Source organism: Condylura cristata, unplaced genomic scaffold (genome assembly GCF_000260355.1).
Source record: "Condylura cristata isolate star-nosed mole 26May11 unplaced genomic scaffold, ConCri1.0 scaffold00028, whole genome shotgun sequence".
Classification (NCBI taxonomy): domain Eukaryota; kingdom Metazoa; phylum Chordata; class Mammalia; order Eulipotyphla; family Talpidae; genus Condylura; species Condylura cristata.
The window spans coordinates 22,659,151-22,669,016 of record NW_004567129.1 but is presented as its reverse complement, the minus strand read 5'-3'; positions in this window follow the sequence as shown (position 1 = coordinate 22,669,016).

Sequence of the window (9,866 nt, the reverse complement as noted above, 5' to 3'; positions counted from 1 at the left end):
ACATTATTTTTAGCTGCTGGATGTGATCTATATCCTTTTTCTAATGGCACATCTGCTCTGTTCCCCAGGACCTTTGCACATGCTGATTCTCTTATTTAAAACAGTTTTTCTGCCACCAGTATCATTCCTCTCTTCATATGTAACTCTTATTTTTTAAGGCAGTAAGAATTTTTTTTTCCTGATTGTCTAGGACAGTTTTTATTGTATGTCTTTATTTTATCTAGTTCGGGATCATATTTTCCTATTAGTTATTATCAGTCTTGTGCCTAATTCTCTATGCTGTGTCTGGTGACCAGTGATAATGTCTTTTTGTCAGCTCTGTTTAAATTAAAATGTGCAGATTTGGTATTAGGGACCATATATTCTAAGGAGAAATATTACCATGTCTAATATTTATCATCAGAAGAGCTCACGATCAAGTTAGGCTTATAAATTTCAGCCCCAAATTTGGCCCCTAATGAGATTACCATTACTTTGCTATGAAGACCTTTTGTAGTTGTTTTTTTTTGTTGTTGTTGTTTGTTTTTTATGCAACATCCTAACATTAGAAACAAGGGCCCCACCAAAATCCAACTTGTTTTTATCAATTTCTGCTAATTTCCATATGTTTAGAATCAAAAGGTCCAGCTTGAAGTTTATCACATCTCAAACCGTACTCAGAAAATAAGGGCTTTTTTGTTTGTTTTTGGCTTTGTTGTGTGTAAGGGAAGTACAGATGGGTTACAAGACTCCTGTAGAGAAAGATTCCTGCATGTTAGGGTTGAGAACCACACAGAGACTCTGGGTGATTGACTCACTTTTGTGACAATCAATTTTTACCAATTTTTATCAATTGGAAAATAAAATTATTTCCAAGTATAGAAACTTAGTTAATTTAGAAGTGTATAAAATGGTGCTGCTTAGTGTATTTCCAAAGGAAAATATATAATCATGTATGCAGTTCTTTGTCTTTGGAAATACTTTGCATTACTGGTATGAGTGAAATGTACTCAGTCATTCGAATTTGGTAAACATGACTCATTCAACCTTGTATATCATGATCAGCAAGAAATTTAGAAATAGAAAGTTGATAGAGGAAGACTCTACCATGATTTTTCTTGATTCCATGTTAAAGATAGAGGAGCCGAACTGAATTTTGGTAGAAACTCCTATGAAGAACACACATGTAGGTGATCAAGAAACAAGTGTGGAATGTAGAGCTATCCCACTAGAATTACTAAAAATTGTGAATGGATTGTGTCTCTTCTGTTCAAATTGTCAGGCATTGAACTTCTTAAGAAATTTTGGAGTGATCAAGTGTGGGCTTAACTCACTCAGGATTTTTTATAAATTGGCTAGATTAATTAACTCAAGGACAATAGACTGATGTCTGTCTGTCTGTCTATCTCATTGCTCAGTCTGTATCATCTACCAATATCTATCTCTATATCAAAGTAGTTCGCAGGTTTACCATCCACCACAGTTTTATTATCTTACTATCTTCAGTGGATAAGCCATTTTAATATCTATTCATTGATTTCATACTAAGAAATTTGTCTGCATTTACATTTTCCCCAGAATCAAATCCTGAAATAAGCAGTAAAGTGTAAGTAGGTTATTTGAAAGGTGCAAGGAAATCAGGAAGGGATACTAGAAAGGGAAGAGGGTCACGATAGATGAACAGAGATTAATGCTACAGGAAAAATCTAGGGAAATAGTATTCACAAATCGTACACACAAACAATATATATATATATCAAATACATGCCACTTGCTGGTAAAAAGTAGATTTGTAGTCTTTCATCCGTTGCACAGTGTCTGAGTTCTACCTTGGGTGGCTAATTCCTTCACACTTCTCACTTGCCCCAGCCGTGGCCAGAGGAGACTTCTAGAAAAGCATTTACCTGGAGCACATGGAAGCCAGAGGTGTGATGAAAGGCACCACAGTGTCCACTGCACCATGTCTATACAAAATATCATGTTCCGTGTTCTTAAAATTGGTCATTTTCTTCCAAAGGAAGGAGGGAGCTACGCCTAGTCTCCCATTCTTCGCTTCTTTGCAAAATTTTCTTATAATTTTTGTTTGTGTTGGTTGACCTTATATCCTTTAAAGACAATGTGCTATTTGTCTTGCAACAGTTGTATATGTCAGCCCCTGCCCCTGCTCATAAATTGAAGATACTAAAAACCCTTTCTTATCATCCCCCTCTGTTTTTACAGCTCAGCTATTGTCTTTTATATATCCAGTTTTATAATTTAATTTACTTCTCTGTGGGTGTGCTAATCGTAAGCAGCCTGTTCAGTCACCATTTTTGTTACTGCATTTCTGTATTCCTATACAAGGTCAGCCCTGCCCAGTCAGTCACGTGTAGTCACCTACAAGGTGCCTTTCAGTCAACCAGGATCAGACGTTTGATCGCCCTGGAAAGGGTGTGCATCTGAGGTGTGACGGGGGATGCCCAGAGGGCCCGAGGGTCTCAGAAACTGATCAGTGGAAAGCCTTGTTGGTAAGATTGAGACCCTGACTGGGGATCTCAATGACAGCACCAAGCCATGAAGCAGAGAAGTGCCTGGAGGGTGGACTCACAGCCCCTGATACCACCGTGGGACAGCACATTTTCTAGCTGTCACCTCCCTTCTCCCTTTGTCTTAACTCCACACCCAGCTGAAGCTGGATAATCATTCTAAGAATAAAAAGGCCGGGATCTTGCTCTTTAGCAGCGTCCTGCCTCCCACAGCTGATCCAACAACTCCTGTTTGTCAGTGCAGTCTCAGCACAGCACTTCTCTCTGTGGACATGACGTTATATTTACTCTTCCTAAACATATTTAAGACCCAAACAATTTGCCTACAGGTTGCTTTTAAAATGAATGAATTATATCATCAAATATATGCAGTCTCATTCCAAATATCATGCAATATAGATTATTCTTGAATATCTACAAACTTCTGCTGTACTATGGTTGATAACTCTTTATGCCTATAGTCTTCATCCTGGGACTTTCTTTTATTTTCTTTTATTATTTTTTATGTTTGGAACTATTCTCCCCTGTACTCCACTTATCTGCTATACCTTTCTTCTCTTTTATTGGGGTCTGTCTCCAGTTACTTCTGAAGAAGTGGTGTATTAGTGTAGATGTCTAAGTGTGAATGTCCTCAAGTACACGAAGAAATATTTTTTTCTTAACTGTATGTATGTGTGTGTGTATATATATGTGTGTGTGTGTGTATACACATTTTAGTTACTTAAAGTTAAATATCTAATTATTGATAGTGTAATATAGGCTAAGAAAAGGGAACATTTGGAATATGATACAGTCATGTACAATTATAAGTTGAATATTATGTCATCCTTAAAACATCTAATGCCCTTTTTGATTCTAAAATTCTAGTTTATTTGTAAGTGAACTGTTACTGCTCTATTCCACACTGAGTTCTAGCTCAGAATAACTTAAAATAGTCATTGTATTACCTGTGATCCAAGTTATGCAAAGTTCTATGAACTAACTTTCATTATTAAGCAGACTTTTTAATACTGATGATTTTCTGGGACAATTCCTTCTATTTTAAATTGAGTGTTGAATCCATTTTTTTTCTTTCAATATAATTGTATGTAAGATATTGCGTATCCTGAATTATTGCTGTTTTCTGTTGTCAAAATGTTTATCTCCATGATAAAAATCACAAGATTTTTATTGGTGTTCTTTATTTTGGTCTAAATTTTGGCAATTTTAATTTTCAAAACTTTTTCTTGTTTTGTAACTTTATTTTTAATATAAAAAAAATCATTTATGCATACAGAACTGGGGTACAGGCCAGAGGTGCAGGGGCAGTGTGGAGGTAAGAGAATTCACCAGAGACAGTGGGGGAAGAACAGGCAAATGAATGAAGTACACTGCTGAGGAGAGCAGTAGGTGAGACAGAAGAGACAGCTCCCTGGCCGGGGATTGAACTCATGCTACAGTGGCTGCAATAGTTTCATAGTGTTGTACTTTAACCCATTGAGCTACCAGGAGGGCTTCTTGTTACTTTTCATGATATTTTATTCTTTCTTTGTGGATGCATTATATCAAAGACCTTTTCACAGTTAATATAGGGGCCAAACTAGGGAGAAGAAAACATTTTGAGGATATAACAATGCAATGCTTGGCTCCCCCCCCCCCTTAAAATCATTGCCAGTTTTAAAAATAAAGGAAAAAGTTAAAAGCATCTTCCTCTTACAAAGCCAAGTTCTCCATTTTAAGTGAAACATGATTTAAGAAAACAAAAGTGTCTCACGAGCCCAAAAGTGTCTTGCAGACCCTTTTCATGTCTACAGTGACATAGTCGACATTATTTGAAATAGTTTAATCAACAAAAAGATCCTTCCTAGAGTTCAGGAGGCAAGAAGTCTTCCAGTGTGCTTTAAAAACTCCCCTCACCTTGTTATCACTCTGAATATGAATATGAAAAAATCTATTTTTATCAGTATTTTATTAATTTTCAAATGTTAAGTCTGTATTCTCAGTCTACTCTGTGATCTAGAATTTTGACATATTTAAATTTTCTACACATTTAATCATCAATTTTCATCTCAACAGGACATTTCAGACTTCATCCATCATAACTTCAGGGATGTGTGTCTCACCCTCTCTAGTAGAGATTCTTGAGCAGAAATGCAGATCAAGACACACTCTGGGGGAAGCAGACTGGGAGTGATGGATGTGGCTTTAATCTTTATTTTTATAATGTATTCACTTTATACTGTTGAATCCCTCCCTTTTCGAAGATCTAGTTCTTTAGTTGACAATTGAAAAGAATGGTGTCTGCCTAGCTCCAGAGGGGTTTTCTCTGGGATCCATTAAACATATAGAAATGAAATTATTTGGAAAACTTTAATTTTTATTGTGCTGTCTATCAGGAATATGAAAGTGAATGAGATAGGGTTCTTATGGGGGAGATGTCATTGGGAATTGTAGATGTCCATCAATGATATTGGGATAGAGGGAGATAAATTCATCAGGAGAAAAATATTATTCTAAGCAATTATTACTTTCAGAAATATCACTGTGCAAGATACTCAATATCGATCAGCTTATCATTTATTTTTTAATATTTATGTATACAAGAACTGGGTATAGGCCGGGGGCTGGAAGGTGGGGTGGGGAAGAGGGTGAGGAAATTCACCAGAACAGAGTGGGGAACAAAACAAGCAGACTGACTGAAAAACACTGCTGAGGGGAGCAGCGGGGAGACAGGAGAGGTCTGCTGGGCCATGCTCAGCTCTCTGGGTGGGGATGGAACTCATGCTGCAGTGACTGTAGATTGCTTCATAGTGCTGCACCTTAACCCATCATGCCTACAGGGAGGGTCCAGCTTACTATTTTAAATGACTTTATACAGGGTATATTTCCAATTTTACCTGTAAATGAAGTAAATACAGTTTCAAAAAGTCAATGGGTTTGTACAACATTCAAATACCAGAGCATCCCTGGTGGCCGAGGAGTTAAGGCTCAATGCTTGTGCAGCTGCAGGCTGAGTTCCATCTCAGGCCAAGGAGCTGACCCACATGAAACAGCACACTTCTCCTGCCTCCCTGCTGTTCTCCTCAGCAGTGTATTTTAGTAGATCTGCCTGTTCTGCTCCCCATTCTGTCTCTTGTAAATCTCACTCCCTGAACCTCTGTCCTCCACCCCAATATTTCTACATAAAAATAAATTTAAGAAATGCAAGAAAAAAATCAAACATCAAATGAAGGATAGAACTGGAACTACAAAATAATTCTGACCAAGTCCCTCATTCTTGTTCCCACCCAAAGTTTTACAAGAACATTCAAAAGAAAACCATCACGATTGCTAAAAGGTGTCATAGAGTAGACAGGAAGGGGTGGACAAAAAAGAACAAATGCCTCTCCTAAAATGACATAAAATCAGTGGTGACATGAGCCAGTAATTGATTAGTGAGCTTCTTTAGAATCATGTCAAATAGAGATGTCAGGTGAATTTTTACAGTGATGATCATGACTTTTCTACCTTGGAAAGTAAAATGTGAAACTCAGGCTTTCTACCAGGATGATGTGGTGATTCAGGCAATAAGAAAAGCAGCAAGAATAGAACTAGCTAAAGGCAGAAAACCACTGTCCCTCAGTTTCTCAAATGAGAATCTGATCAGTAGAGACTAGATAGGATCATGTGGATGGGTATCAAAATACAATAATTTACCAAGACAGGTGCATTCTCATGAAGATTCAGCTTCATCATTCTCTAGGAGCTATATCCTGGACATCATGGGAGCAACATCTACACAAACAGAATAGTAGTCCAAGCTTGAAAAATCAGAAGCATTTGGCCCTCCCTGGTGGTGTAGTAGGTTGGTGCTCAGCACTACAAACTAAAGCTGGCCACAGCTGCCTAGGTGCGAGTTAGATCCCCAGCCCCAGAGGTGACCTTCATGATACAACAGACCTCTCCTGGCCCGCCTACTGCTTCCCTGAGCAGTGTGCTTCATCGATCGGCCTGTTCTGCTCCCCACTCTGTCTCTGGTGAGTGAGTCCTCTCACTGCCCCTGAGCCTCTGGCCTGTACCCCAGTTCTGTATACATAAATAAATCAATAAATCTTTTTTAAAAAATCAGAAGCATTTATCTGCCTAACGAGTCTTTGTGCTGATCTGTGTTCAAAGCCTGGCTACTGTATATTAGCATAGAAACTATAAATAAAAAATAGTATCAGCCAATACAAATAGTCCCAGAAAAGGTGTAGTTGAAAATGGTTCCATTCAGGTTTGCTCCCTGTATGGAAAGTGAACCATTACAGAAATGGTGCTTTAGTTGACTAGATTCTAATTGATAGTGGGAGATAATTCATTCTTGAGCAATTTAATAGCAGTTATCCCTCACATAATTGGCACCTGACAGTATAGTTCCAGGCGAAACAAATTTCTAGCTTCTAGAATTCTAGCACATTTCTGTACTGAAATACCACAGGTGAAAGAGGGATTGGGTATTTTGAGGTTATATTCTGCAAAACACAAGTCTGACATGGTGTGAAATTCTCCTTTGCATCTTTCCTCCTTCTCTTTGAATAGTTTGAGGTTGGCAATCACATAGGGCACATTGTGGGACAAAGAGAATATGATTGGATTGAAAAGAATATGAATGTTAATGTCAACTGTTCTTTGCTTAGGTAGTTATTTTTTCGGATGGTATCTTTTTCTTTACTTATATGTTAGGAGCTTGAACTGCATGCCCTTACGATTCTTTTAAGCGGTGACATTCTGTAGTCACCTCCTTTAATCTAAATGTCAACACCATTGGTTATAGGACCTTTTGCCATTAGCTTCCAGTAAATTATGATGACCAATAAATGTAGCTTCTCTGTTTCCTTCTGATGTTCATGCTGGACTTGGCCACATACCGTCTGTGGCCCAGGGGCCATTAGCAAACATGTGGCAAGCAGAGGCTTCAAAGTTATTGTGCCACTGAATCTTGCCTTAAAAAAATTATGTGAAAGGAACTGAGACATTGAGTTGATAACTAGGACTGTTTGCCAAGGAACGAGACCATCTTCGACGTTTCAGTTATGTGAGTACAGCTACGTGAACAAACTCAGACAAAGCCAGCAGAGGAACCTCAAGCCAGCTGAGAGTATCATGAGAGAGAATCAATTGTTGTTGTTTTAAGACCTTGAGTTTTATGGTAGTTTGTTACAGAGCTGATAGATAACTGACATGCCTTTTTAAAAGAGCTCCACATAAATAGAATACTGAGCTATATCTGTACCTAAATAGGATAAGACAATTTTTTATTTGATTATTAGAATGCAAGCACTCAAAGAAAAGAGACATCTATCTTGCTTTTCACCATGTTGCTAGCACTTAATACAATGTCAGCACTGTATTAGTTATGATTACTGCATAACAAATTGCTTGAAAACCCAGTGGTTTTATACAACCCTATTTATCATCTCACAATTGCTTGGTTTAGGAGTCCTGGCATTGCTTAGCTTGGTCCTATGTTTCAGAGACTCACAAAGCCACACATAAGGTATTAAACAGGATTGTGTTTTTGTGTGAAAGCTCAATTGGGAAAAAATCTAAATCCAAGCTCACTCCTGGTTGTTGACAGGATTCAGTTCCTTGTCATCTCAGTTCCCTCCAACATGGCACCTACGTTCTTCAAAGCCACGATGCCAACAAGGGGAGGTATCAGTCTTGTGTGACTCCATTGTAGAAAAGACCTCTCACCACATCATAAACATGTTCTTTTTGTTCATGTTGGGGTGCCCTCTTCACACACCAGCAAGGAATAACACAAGATCTAAATAGTAAAGATGGAGGCCATTGGAGGGTCATGTTTGCAGTCTTCCTACGACAGGTATCTAGAAAATGCTGAATATATTTTTGAACCAATGTGCAAATAAATCAACAGCAAGCATGTATTGATTGATCAGCAGATGTGTGTCAGATAGAGCAACATGCTGGGAGAGACGTGTGGTTATGACACAGCCTCTGCTTTTTGGAGCATAAAGTAAGGGAGACAGATGTAAAAATTAAAACCATAAAATAAAGTGCTTGTCTCTATTTCTTATAGAATACATCAGATAAAGATGGAATTCAAATAGGACATGATTAATTTTGTTGGGTAAGTCAGGATGGGATTTCTTATGAGTATGTAATACGTAAGTTAGAGATTTTAAGGATGATTCATTATGTGCTAATGCTGGAATTGGACATAAAGTACAGGAGGTCATTTCAGATAGAGAGAAGAATATCCAAAGGGGTGGTGGTGAGAGAGAGGGGTTTGTGTGAGGGGGGTGTGTGGGTGTGGTAGAGAACAAAGGATAGATAGGTATTTACACCAGCAAGGTTTTCTCCTGCCTTGATTTTTCTCAAGTGAGGTGTGCTTTCCTGTAAGAAAGCTTGAAGGGTCCCCTGTCTCAGTCTTTGGGTGACCCAGTGCAGGTCCTCAAGGGAAAGCAGGTATTGTAGTCGGTGAGAAGATTGGCTTCAGATGCAGAGAGAAATCCAGGCATAATTGACTGTAGCTGGCCCCTATCTCTGAAATTGTTCAGGTTAATTGGACATTGGAGAAAATTGACTAAGTTAGTAGTTTTGAGCGAAACTTCTAAAACCAATACTTTCAGATGGGAAAGAGGAGGTCCTTTGACACCAGGGCATTACTGAGGATGTGTGGTAGAGGAGAATTTAATGATCTGTAAACATTCACATCTGTTGACAGTTGTTCTCTCCTGTTATCACAGAGAGCAAAATAGGAAGAAAGTGTGATTTTTTAAAAATAAGTATACAGGAGGATTTATTAAAATTATACACAGATGTGAAGTGCATACAACTCTGGAAGCGACACTTGAGAAGGACACTTACTGTGTTTTGTGTTGGATAAATAAGATTGGTAAAAGTGCATTTAGAATATTCACAAGCATGATTCAGTTCAGACCTAAATTCTAATGCTGGCTTTATTTTAGTAGCCTGGGTAAGTCCTTAACATCGATCAGCTTAAAAAAAAAAATACCCATTTAGGGCCCTCCCTGGTGGTGCAGTGGGTTAAAGCACAGCACTAAGAAGCTTAAGGCACTTCCACATGAGTTCGATCCCCACCTGCCCCAGAGGAGATCCACATGGCGCAGCAGACCTCTCCTGACCCGCCCACTGCTCCCCTCAGCAGTGTACTTCGTCTATCTGCCTGTTCTGCTCCCCACTCTGTCCCTGGTGAATCCTCTCACCCTCTGCATCTCTGCATCTCTGGCCTGTACCCCAATTCTGTATGAATAAATAAATAAAATCTTTTTAAAAAGATCTGCTGATCTCCTACACTGAGCATCTTCTAAGCGTCTCTGATAGGTATGCTGTCTCTGCCACTCATTTTAGCATGTGTCCACCCCTACCACGTAT